This window comes from Saccoglossus kowalevskii, chromosome 12 (assembly GCF_978046115.1).
Source record: "Saccoglossus kowalevskii chromosome 12, keSacKowa6.1, whole genome shotgun sequence".
NCBI classification, from domain to species: Eukaryota; Metazoa; Hemichordata; class Enteropneusta; family Harrimaniidae; genus Saccoglossus; species Saccoglossus kowalevskii.
The window spans coordinates 28,415,924-28,429,307 of record NC_140652.1 but is presented as its reverse complement, the minus strand read 5'-3'; the positions used below and the strand labels follow the sequence as shown (position 1 = coordinate 28,429,307).

The 13,384-nt window shown below is 35.8% G+C and overlaps 1 pseudogene; it reads left to right on the top strand.

The window, feature by feature from the left end:
• The first annotated feature begins 4,250 nt into the window (after positions 1 to 4,250).
• LOC144351999 (uncharacterized) lies at positions 4,251 to 12,712 on the top strand (annotated as a pseudogene).
• Positions 12,713 to 13,384: the final 672 nt, after the last annotated feature.

The window sequence follows — 13,384 nt, the reverse complement described above, 5'->3', positions numbered from 1 at the left end:
ACCTGTCCATGTATAGTTTTGGGGTCACGCTCAATATAATAAACAAGTTCAAGTCCGCCAGCAATCTCTCCAAATATTATAAATGTATCACCAAACGAACGTACCGATTCACTTGGCTCTTAAACTTGTATATTGTTTGGCCAAACATACGAATTCTGTTGTCGCTCCCCCGATTATTACCTCGCGTATCAGAATATATTTGGTGCAGCAATTGTAGTTCATGACAAATTTGCAATATTGCCCATCTAGGCCTGTTTTTTCAGGGTTTACAGATCCTTAAACCGTGCATGGACTTGGCCTCGCGCAATTTTTCAGGGCGCAGACATGTGTTAACTTCTGCTGCATTCTGATTTTTCCCTTATCTTTTTTTAGTTCACCTCTCCTGACTACAGATCATTTCTGGATCAAGCAAAACTTTGTCCCGGATGACTGATCTGAGTGTGCATAGTTGTTGTACTAGTAAAACAAATTAATCCCACGTTGGTATCTAGTGAGCGTGCCCGTCCTCTGTCGTGATCTCAAAAGGTAGTTGGCCAAACGATGATGTAATGCGTCTGATGTACTCTTGTCTATGAGCTGAATCGCACCAGGACAAGTATCCTTCATCTATTCGTGCAACTTGTTCACGCGATATTTTTTTCTGCAGTTCGGCGTGGCTATATAGGACATATGGTTGTTGTTGATAATCACACTAGTAGGCTTCAACCAGAGCAACAGTTCGTCGCCAGTGCTAGCCATGGTGGAACGACGCGAATATTAACAATTGTGCATTACTTTAGTTTTGCGTGCCAAAAAATAGGACAAACGGAAAAAAAATAATCGGGGAATTATTAACTGTTTTTGTATTTTATAGGCTTATTTAACTATCAGATTCAACAAGCCGGTAAAAAAATATTTTTTTTCGGGTATTCCCATGTAGGAAGAGATATATTTGACGCGATGGTATCCAGAACTCGTGGCTGTGTCCATGGCAACGGTGGATTTCACCAGCCAAGTATGAACAAAATCGGCCCAGCCAAAAAATCTCAAAATAGTTTAGAAGCCGTTCCCCGTGACAAATTACTTCGCCTTTGAGGTCAAATTCCTCGACAATAAAAAAATATATCAAATATATAGTTACTTTGGGTCCACATTTAAGCTGAGCAGAATTAGATCTGTCCTGGGTTTTACTCCAGAATTGCTAGATACATTTGGCGTGAAGGTATTCAAAAATTAGTTTTTAATTAATTTTCTTTTCAGATTTTACCACCTAACTAGCGTGAAGGTGTTACCTGCTTGACAAGTTTGAACGAAATTGGCCCAGGCAAAAACAAAATCACAGAAGAGTTAATACGGACAATCCTGGCAGAATAGATCGCCAACTACTTATAAATTAGACAAGTAACATATCCAATTGTTTACTATTTATTTGAACAACACGCAGCAACGGTGCTTTTCACATATATATGAAAATAACAGAAACAAACACTCACGTGATTCCCTGTGCTTTACTCGTACTAACATGACAATAAAATAGGCGTCCATATCCATGGAAGCCTAATTAGCACATTATTTGCATACTTAGGTTTGGTTTATTATTTCATTTATTCTTTGAGCTAGTGCTCGTGTGGTCAATACCGTACTACAAATCATATTGGTAAATTGTTGAACTAGGATAGTAATTCAAATAATTCGTAATTTCTTCGGGTCGAGTCATCCATAATCGCAGCAGCAAAATTCAATGAATATTGGTATAATATCGGAATGCGGACATATTTTCTAATTGTGATTTTGTTGCTAGAATATTACGATCCGGATATATCAGGCTCGGGTGTGCAAGATTTTTTTTATTAAAACCAACTCAAGGAGAGCTACCTGTACAGTGCACATTGGCGTCCTACACAATATTACAGGCCAAGGACATTCGCGTTGACCCAAATACACACACCACAAATGTAGGACATTATACAAACTTTTTACCTCATTGGCTGAAATTGTGATTTGTTGGCAAAATTGTGCTTTAAGTAATCAAGACGATATTTGCAATGAGAAAAATAAAACAAAATCAATGACCAGTAAACGGCTCACTACAATGCCATATCATCCACAAATAAATGGCTTACACTTTAATGGCATCCTTAAGTTTACGCTGACATGCAGGTATAGGCAGTAACTTGAAGACACCAATCCATGGATCCTCTGCTGTTTGCTCACAAAGAAACTTTGCAAACCAGTTCTCGTAACAGTATGGACGAAAGGATTACCAATCCCGAAATTAAGGGTACATACGAATATGTCATTGACCTACAAAATCGTTTGGAGGACGCATGTAAACCAGCTAAGATAGAACTATGCAAGCTCAGTCATCGATATTGAGCCAAGTTTGACAAACATACTAAGCCCGGATCCTTAAACCATGGTGATTTTGTACCTTGTAGCTTCTTGCTGCCAATGACAACCAGCGGATAAAATGACAATGACTCTACCATCTTAGGAAACAGCTATCATATGCAAAATGACGGTACAGATAAGCTGTACAAGCAAAGCATTGGGAACCTGATTAAAAGATGTTGAGAAAGTACCAGGAAAGCCAAACCGTTACATTGCCTGCCCTGATATATACATGACCCTTTGTTCCTTTTAAACCATACAGTGACCATTTGTAAATTGGGTGTATTGTCATTTGATGTCCCAGTCTTAGCTGTGCCCCCGGTAAATTTTGGATTGAGACTAACCACTATTCTCTAATCTATATATCTTCAATAATTGTCATATCAAACAATCAGTATTTAAACACATAACAACTGCACTCAGAGAGCTCTTTGATTTTGTCCGAAGTGTCGATTGATCTAGTTTCTGGGCTAATGTTTTTCAATATTTTTTGTGTGTAAATTTGTGATTAGTTAATGACGTTATGTTTGTGATATACAGAACGTGGACGAAATTACGCAGAAACAATTACAATTTATGGATGTGTTATTAATCCTCTTAATATTTTGGGAACATAATCACCGACATGGTTACTCCATACTAAGATATTTGGAAAAAGTGTTGTTATTAATATGGGTACCAATTGTATGCATTTATTTGGCTGGAGATTATCTAATTTTAATCACAGTCGTGGGCAACATTTCATTGCAAACTCAGTCTCAATTAAAAGTCAACTTGTACTTAACAATGCACTCGCAATATAGCAGCACTAATTGTCCGCACTAACCGACACAGAACACGACTGCAGTAGCGACGCTCGTTGATCCGTCCGTTGACCCGCGATGACTGCCTTTAATTTGTACGCTTATGTGTCCTGAATTCACGAATAAGCCTGCTCGTGAACTCGACGTTGGTTTAATTTTCGATTGGTTAATTATTTAAGCTGACATCATAGTCTTGTGTGTTACCAGAACTTGTCTGTTACACGAGTCTTGTTCTTCTGACATATTCGGCCCGGCTGCATATACGATAGGCAAGCGTGGTGCAATGCACGATCACATCAGTGAGTAACACAGACTACAAGCCGTACGCACGATTGTAGACATCTTAACAACAGCGACCACACCCCGTCCCCTGTGTGTGGCACCGGTCACAAATACAGGTGATCCGTAATAAGGAACTATATCTAAATATTTAAGTAGAATACTGACTAAGCTACTTGTAGAAACAGCTGAATTAAGCGACACGACAGCCTGGTTATTTATATCAATAATCGTTGCATGTCATTTAGAGAGCTTTACTCTGTCGCACACTATATAACTTAATGTTTGCTTTCTTTGTTAAACCATTTAAAATATTCATCATACACATAAGATGTAAGCAGCTTACTCTTACCCGGGCGTGTTGGTTGAGAATTGACGCGAATTTATCTTATAGTTCATAGTTTATGGCGTTGTACTACATTTCTATCCCAAAAAGGAAGTAGGACACATATATACTCTTAGCAACTAGAAGAACAGTATTTATGTCGAATACAGTAATAAACATTACCATATATGGTTGTGCTTTCCAACATTCGTAAAGAACATACCAAAATTGTCTAGGGGTGAACTATAATTATTTAGATTTTTTTTGTAAAAAAAAAAATATTCATCCCCGAATAGTTTTGATCGAAAACACTGTTCTCAATTATGTCGAGTTATACTGAATATGACTTCATAATTACTTTGATTATGTGCTTTACCCCTGTCACTACCCAAACAAAATACAGTGGTCTGCATAGGCTATATGTTCTATATCATTTGCAACTCTCTCACACAACGATTTAGCTTCATACCACAATGGCTTGGTCAGTTCTTTTGATACTCTTTTTCACTGTTGGATGTGAAGGGTTATCTTCGTGTAGAAGGCGAGCTTATCAGTCTCACCCATGGGGACCATGGGGACCATGGAGTTCTTGTTCTCCGACATGCACCGGCAGTACAAGAGAACGATTCCGCGAAAGGATGTCTAATTATTATTGTCATATAGACAGACAAACAGAACCGTGCACTGAAGGGTGTGTCAATGGTGGGACAACGGTAGGTCACACTTGTAAATGCCCAGGACAATATTGGTCAACGTGTTGTGAAATAGGTATTTCAATTTTGTTTTTCCATTTTGTGTCGCTTCAAACTGTCAATTTGAATAATTTTTTGGCGACTGCTCATCCGCAATATTGTGGTGCAAATAATTTTCAGATGTATTTCGTATCCGGCATATGAAATAAGTTTGTGTCGTTAGAGAGTATTTTCATTTTTTTTCGTGTTCGTCCAAAATAACCAATATTCGGTATTGCTAATATAAATATGAAATCGTTCGGTTCACTAATGTCCATAGTGACAAAGATAAAGTGTTGAGATACAGAAATAAAAACACTGCATTGACTCTTCTCACATGGGTTTCTGTTATACCTCTGTTTGACTCGTCAATACAGTTCTAACAATCACTATGCTTTCGTTCCCTTTATTCATTGCTCTATGAACACTTACTTCGGTGCATATTCTACAGTTTAATTTTGGTTTGGGATTGTAATGTAGAAGATTTCATAATGCAACAATATCTTGTTAATCAACGATGAATCTCAATGCAACAGTGTACAAATGACTACTTTGAACAAACACGTAAATGGATTCCTTGCTATATAATTCTTGTGCACACTTGGCCCACAGCCAGCTATAGAGATCCCATAAAAACGAAAGGCATACCACCTCTATGTACTTTGCTTTAGAGCGACAACTACACATATAGTTAACCAGTACCCACCACCAGAGGGCGTAGTCTGATTGTGTCATGATCTTATTTTAGGAATATGCCATCAAGCAAAACAAAACTCCTACAATAACAGGAGGGCGGGGATACATCTTTTACCCAACTATCATGTGACTCAAATAAACGACTATGTGCCCTCGTAAGTGTGGTTGTCAACTAGGAGCCAGGAAACAGTGAATTCCAACTGTATACAGAATACTAGTATTAAATGTCACGACGTAAATGACACGACTGTCAATATAATAATCAAATGATGTAATCAAATGATGTAATCAAATGATGTAATCAAATGACGTAATATCTTACTCGTATGCAGCTTGCGAAACAATTGATAATTGTGAAGATCTTGAATGTACTTCAGACATGGACCATAAATGCGCAAAATGTTCTTATGATCGAGGAGAGGGAAAGAAGGCATACGAACCAGTAACCTTCGGTGGAAATGAGAAGCGGCTCTGTGAACGTAAGGATAAAGTGTTTCGTTATAACTTCATTTCATTGTGCATACCTTGTGATTGTATTTTGAAATAGCGTAATTGAATTTTCTTCATAGCCTCCCTTCTTGTAGTTTAGTTTTTTTGGCACATGTTATTTTTATTTTTTTTACGTATTATATCTGTTAGCTCTATTGTAAATGAGACATACTTAAACAGTGATCCCAATTGACAATCCGTGTTATGTTGACTAAGTTTGGATATTTGCATGTATTTTAAATAACAAATAAATAACACAGTATACAAATATTTTCAGATGCTCATAAGACATCTACATTTTACTGGATCAAGTCAATATAGGACTTGATTACTTAGGAGTTATGTGATCACATGAAGGTTGTACCTAATATAAAATTGACTTTAATTACGTACTTCCAGAAGTGGTTACCTTCACATGGTTTAAACCAATTAACCTATGAAAATAATTTGTGTGAATTTTGCATCCTGAAAACCTCTACACTATAGGTTGTGTATTTTGATATTGGTGGTGTGAACGATAGATGTCCGTTAAGTATCCTAATGTAAATAGTATTGTACCACAAATAGCACACCCATTAGTCCGGTGTAAGGTTTCTACAAATTATTGTTAGCGTATTCATTCAAACCTATTGAAATGGAAGCTCGTCGATTCTGGCTGAGCTTTATGAGTCCCTCTGAATAAACATTTTGGGTCGTGCGCTTAGAAATATGTAGAGCTAAAAGAATGTATGGATTATACTTTTATAGCTCACCATTCTTAAACTTTAGCCATCTGTAGGCCGACGATGTTAATATATTATACAATAATATGTGTTTGCAAGCATTTTGTATTTCTTACATTACAGAGCGATGTTCATGGAGACCAGATAGTAAATTCTGTTACCCTGAAACCTGCACGGGGGAACCGTCGACAACGTGCATGTGTGCGAATGGTTTTAGTGGAGACAACTGTCTACAGAGTAAGTAAACACATATACGAAGAACGGCAATGTAAATACTACTGTAAAATACCAATAAAGGAAATATATATTTGTTACTGTTTTATCGTTACTAAAACAATTATATTTTGGATTGTGTGTACGATTATATTTTAAGATAAAAGCTGTTATGATTTGATGACCAACCAGTCTATCGAAACTGATAAATATGTTCCGTTTTGTTATAAATTAAACCACTCTCCAATTCATTTCCATTGTGCATAAACTACGTCATGCACAAACGATTCTGAACATTAGATTCAAACCATGTGTAACACTAACCCCGCGGTTCTAAAACCGCAACAAACTTACCAGTGAATAGGATTCATACCGATATAATGTAGAATAGACATGTTGTCAACATTGAAAACAAAATAATAGTAGATAGGCCAAACGTTGATATGTTTAAAGAGACAGCTATTCTGATGTCTATGATCAGTTGTTGTATCAAAAACGTGATATGTGTCTGAATTTGTTTCCATTTCCATTCATTATTCCAGGGTGGTACGTCAAACTGCCCATCCCCAGACTTCATAATGACACCTCGAAACAAATTGAGTTCATATACGAAAACCATCAATTAATGTACTTCGTATGTATCTTGTTTTGAAACACAATAAAACAACTTGCGTTCTGAAAACGCCGTATTTATTATATCCGAGAAACGTGGAAATACTAGATTGATATGCAAATTTCTGCTTACAACTGTGTTTCAATATGTATGAAACGTGCGCGTTTTTACCATTCTCTGAACGTTCTGCATCAGTAGGACAAGTGCTATATCAATAGAATAAACAGCCAATGTCAATAGTGTAGGTGTTGACATGCGTTTAGTACGGGCAAATCATATTCTGCATAGTTCTGTCTCTGTTAATTTCATTGAGTGTATTTTTTCAGTTTCGGCAGCCCTCGAAACCTAATATTACATGTAATAATAAAGCATCGAGTTTTCGCGTTTTAGCTTTTCTCTCTCTGGACACCAAACATATATTTACTATACAAAGGAGCTCAGCACATAAAAAAGTTTAATGGCTTAAAGTAGGATTTAGATCGTGTTATAATCCAAACCCCCTTGTAAGCAGAACTTGTTATACATGTATATGTAATGTAATCACGTTGACATGTGGGTAATGATATCACTTAACCCGTATATTCTACTTCCAATGCACTGCGTATCAGTTTCCAACTCCAACTTGCCGACATTAGATGAATGTTTTCTGAAGTTTGAAACAACTGAAGGTACTAAGAAACCGTACGAGTCGCATTGTCTACATGAAAACAGGTTATACTGCCCTCTACAGGCAACTAAGTTTATAATTAACTGGAGAACAGAATTTCATGCAAATGACCTTCCACCGCAGCCATATTATGTAAATGAAGTTGCATTTGGTATTATAGAAGCATCTATAGACTGGACATTGAGTAGAGGTATGTCGTCATTTGTTTTCGTAGTTTTAATACAAAGCGTAATTAAAAAATATTTATTTTAAAAAATAATTTAAATTGCACTTTATGTTTTTAAGCAATATACCACTCCTATGAATTTTGTGACGTCTATATCATGTATATAACTGTAGGCAACGTCGTTCAAATCGACTACTGCTTTTGGTTGTGTCGTCGATTGTCACTAGAATGTGGTACAATCTCTCAAAAACATGATTTTCATCAATGAACGACAATTTGAACTACACTTGAAATCGCGATTTGTGTAAAAATGTATTATGTCAGCTAAAATTTAACAGTACCAACCTTCAGTGTTATCAGGCGAATACTTGATTAACAAATATACTTTAGTTTTGAGCACTGATTCTAAACTTCTGCCAACAATTCATGTCGCTATGTATTTCTATTCGTATAACAACTAAACTACATGCTTCTCCTAGTTAGTACATTTAAAATGTTATTTTAAATATAATAGAGACACAGAGTGGACTGACCGTGGTTACCAGTGGTCATGAGAGGTGTTACGTCGCTTCCGATGCTACTCAAGTCCCACGGGAACAACTTCCTTCAAGACACTGCTCAGAAGTGTTTGATATATCTGGATACACTATTCAGGACAGCGACGTGTAAGATTTTATTTTTAGTGCCGTTTTTAATAAACAAACCAGTTTACTCGTTGAGGATTTAATGTATATCGTGCGAAACACGTATCGAAGCACAGGCTTGCCTTTTTTCTGATTAGAAATATTATCGTTTCCTTTGTTGTCTTCTCTTCTTATGCTTCGTTCCCTATAGATAGCCAGAGGTACATTTTATGTGTTACTCGTAATAATATACTGTCAAGTTGGGAAATTATTTATGTAGCCTCTTTGATTTGAACAAACAAATCAATATTGGCTGAAACATTTTGAGATTTTGATCCCTGTGATGATGTTCAACGCCGCTACCTGAAATAATATAACATCACCGGAAATTTTACATCTTTCTGACAAACGTCAATAGAAACCATATTTAAATAATTATAATTCAATTTGAAGGCCTATTTTAAGGGCTGTAATAAAGCCACATAATCGTATTTAAATATCAATTACTACAACAAATGATACGTTATATGAAGCACATTGTACATGGCTATCAATGGTCGTGTATTGTAAATCTACATATATATCACAAAATTAATATATATATATATATATTGTATTTTCCACAGATTAACAGTCACATTGCGTTCCAAGAATTCTGGATTTATCAAAATTAACAATTATGACGACGAGAATATAGTCACTGTCAATTCTGCTATAAACTACGTTCCGAATAATGGAGCCAATGTAAAAACAGTGATATTCGACTTTCTCCCTCCAAGACATTGTGTATCGAATGGCGTTCCTTGTGATTCAAGAATACTTGAAATTGCAGAACCGTATACTAAAAATGTATGCAAAGTAATTAAAATAATTAGATTACATGTCATTACCATCTAATTTCGACATGGAAACAAGTATATAATGCCTAACCCTACCCGTTCTAAAACAAAAAAGGCATTATTAAAATTATTGAATGAATCTGACAAATATGTGAACATTTCATACTTTGAAATTATACCATCTAAAATCAATGGCGCATGTGTGTCCAAATCTGTAACGATTTTTATACATTTATTTTTGCAACCCTTTTGACCCAGGGCTCACTGATTAATTTCCTAAGACGGGTTACTAAAAATAAAATAACTTGAAACCGTTGGTTTGGTTAGTCAGGTTGCTGATTATCGAATCGCCTAAATATTTTATTCAAATAATTACTTAATATTAAAATAAACAATTGCCATTACATGTTTGTCAATTCTATTATCAACTATTATACGTTTTGATTTATATTATATTGTAATGTTTCATAGTTATATGATTTTGCTCGTTTGGTACAATAGTGCATTATCAGCACAGACCTAACCATTATCATTTACTTCGCCTAATGATATACCCAGGGTTGTATCATTAACACATTTATAAATTGATTGATGTATATTGCAAAAAGTATTGATGTCTAAATACAACATTGTCAGAGGCCTTCATTCTGGTAAAGAAAGCCAGTCTTTCAATCACCAAATAAAAAAAACGAGACTTTCAGTATGTTCATATGGAAGTAAGTGTTATGACACGTTATGGTCTATTTGTTAATTTGTGAAACCTTTCAAAACGAAAATTTGGTGCCTAGCTTTTCTGCACCTTCCTATATTGCACACATATATTTCAGTCAGGTCAAAATTACTGAAAAAATAAACTGAATTTAAATCCATTTATCTTAATATTATCCAACTGACTGATTAGTTGAGATTGAGATGATTCTTTTAATATGATGTCAAAGTTTCAGTAACAGTGTAACAAATGCAAATTTGCCAAAAGTCAATCTAATAGACATAATCACGATTGACATGATATTTCATTTCCCATTTATGGAGATGACTGATTAAATTGAAACTCAATTGTTCATTAACAACTATTATAAATAACAACTCGTAGGGGTATATGTTATACAATAACTTGTTTGTTATTACTTCATTATAGACTGCCGTCAGAGTCGAATGGACCCCTGCCCACTGGAGTGACAGCAACTCTGGTATAAGCCATTATACCTGCGAAGCATATCAATTGGCTATTGAAGCATCTTCAAAAACTGGGGATTTGGATAATATATCCTCCATTCCATACGCGTCAGTAACTGACATACAACCACCCACATCACAGGCAACCTTGTATCTCCGTCAACCTGGTGAGACAATATATAACATGAGTAATATACAATCTAAAGATTTGTAAAACCATACGAACATTACCTCATATAAGTGCACAGCTTTTGTGCGGATATAAATACGACTGCACAAACTACCATTAGAACTGTTACGAAATGTATTAGAAAACATCGTTTACCCATGCTCTGTCACATTTCCTACTCGCTCTACTGCTCAACATTTTTATATTTAAAGTGATACATTTTTTTAAAAAAAATGTCATATTTTCACAGGGTTGTATTCCATTGTTCTAACCGTGTTTGACCAGGTTGGGCACTCTGAGAGAGCACGTCGGTTTGTAATGTATGATGATATTAGCACTGTGGACATTGACATTGACATTCCTATCACTGCAGCCGGGGCTTCGGTCAATGAAGGTGTTGCGTGGATTCCCGTCGTATCAGATAAGGCAATTACAGATATACAAACAATAGCAATGACTTGAAGTCATAAATATGTTGGTATCAAAATAAATGTGAATTACACATTTCTAATAACTATGCACATGATGTTATTATATTTCAGGTCACAGTACAATGGACTGGTCATTTTTATAATGCTTTCTATCGGGATAACAAGTATCTCAATGCTATTGCTGATGCAAAACCAGCCTTGACTCCAGGATATGACGAGGTCACAGGTTAACCACCCACTCGGTCACGTGAAGCTGTACCTAATATTGATGGTATAGTTTTATTTCACGTGGGATATGCTGACTCTTCTCCAAGTAAATCAGACAATATTAAATGGATCGAAGTGAATGTGCCACAGGTAAATCAATCCTTCGGTCGGATCGAATCGAGAGGTGACGCTTCGCGCCGGATTGTTAATTGGGTCGTTCATCAAGGGTTACATTCTAGGTTTGCCCTTATTTGCCATTCAAAAACTGACATAAAATATACAATTTCACATATACAAAATAAACATTTTATATTTGAATACATATCGTTAATAAATAACTCACAGAGCACTTATCTGACTAACATTCAGTTGAACCACTATTTTTGTAGGGAGAAATAGAATTACCCGTCTCTGTCCAAAATGGTGAAGCAATAACTATATGGATGAAAGCTCAAGATGTTATGGGTACTGTAAAAGAAGACATTGCTTCTTTGTATGTAGATTCAACTCCACCCGATATCTCTGACGTCAAAGTAACAGACAACAACGGAAATGTTTTGTCATTAGATGATGGTGTTATTGATTTCACCAGAAACCAGTAAGATATGATATCTCATCAACATTTGTTTTTTTGCTAATAGATAAATGACAGCAAAAAGTATGTTGCAATAAACGATTACTATTTTACAGTTTGGCAAACAATATCAAACAAAAAATAATGTTTTGAACTTCTGTAAGATTTCCGAGACAACTTTTTAAACGCGTAATTGCAAAATGGTGCGTTCGTCTTTCACATGTCATCTCACTTAGTCGCAAATTATTCAATGTTGAATCTGCTGAACGAAATGGCTGTAGCTTAGTCGTATTTATAAACACAATTTTTTAAAACGCACACTTTGTATATTATACCCCCGACAACCCCATACATTCATCGTTGTTTGATCTCGTCCAGCGACCATTCGATAAAGAATGGACATTGTGCCAAAAAATTCTGCAGTTCATCCTCATATTATTTTACATGTTTGTCTTTAAAATACAGGATTACTGTTCGTGCAGTTGACCAGGAGAGTGGTATTAACAAGATAGAGTGGGAAATACGAGATGCAGAAATCGGAAGTGCTGTGTATGCAAGGGGTGTGATTACGGATAATAGGCCCGCAGTAAGTAAAATATACACTCATAGTAGCTGCTGACATAGAAAGTAAAGCAAGTAAATTGCAACGAATAAACGACATGGTACATACTATGTCAAATAGTATGTATAAAGTATAGTTGAACAATAACACATATTAACATTAAAGTTAAATATAATAGACTTCTTGCGTTACCTGCATCACACATACATCGTTATTATTATTAAAACATATGACATTGAACGAACACAGCAATTCCTTTTTCTTTCATTTTTTTTTCAAACCTTTTTTTTTCGAACTAGGACGCAAATTGCCGTCTTTCAGGATGTCACTGCTTAAGTAAGGCGAACATGTGTTTTTATAGCGAGTACATCATAAATAAAGAGAGTGCTGCTGTTATAGAATTCCCCAATGGCGCTAAACAATGTGTGGTGAAGATAACCGTGTACAACAGTGCTATGTTGACGAAAACTGAGGAACTTAACGTAAGTGACCGTTACACGAATGGTACGCATCACTGATACTACTTTGCTATTTATCACATATCTTCGAAGAATGGTAATCACTATTGATTTTGGAAAATATGCCCATCTATTCTCATTTATTATTACATTTTAATTACAGTTACTTATCCGTGCAGAAGCATCAACAGCCAGCAAAGGCAATAGTGGTGTTGCAATAGCTGGAGGTGTTGTTGGCGCTATTATACTCATACTTGCTACTGTTGCTTTT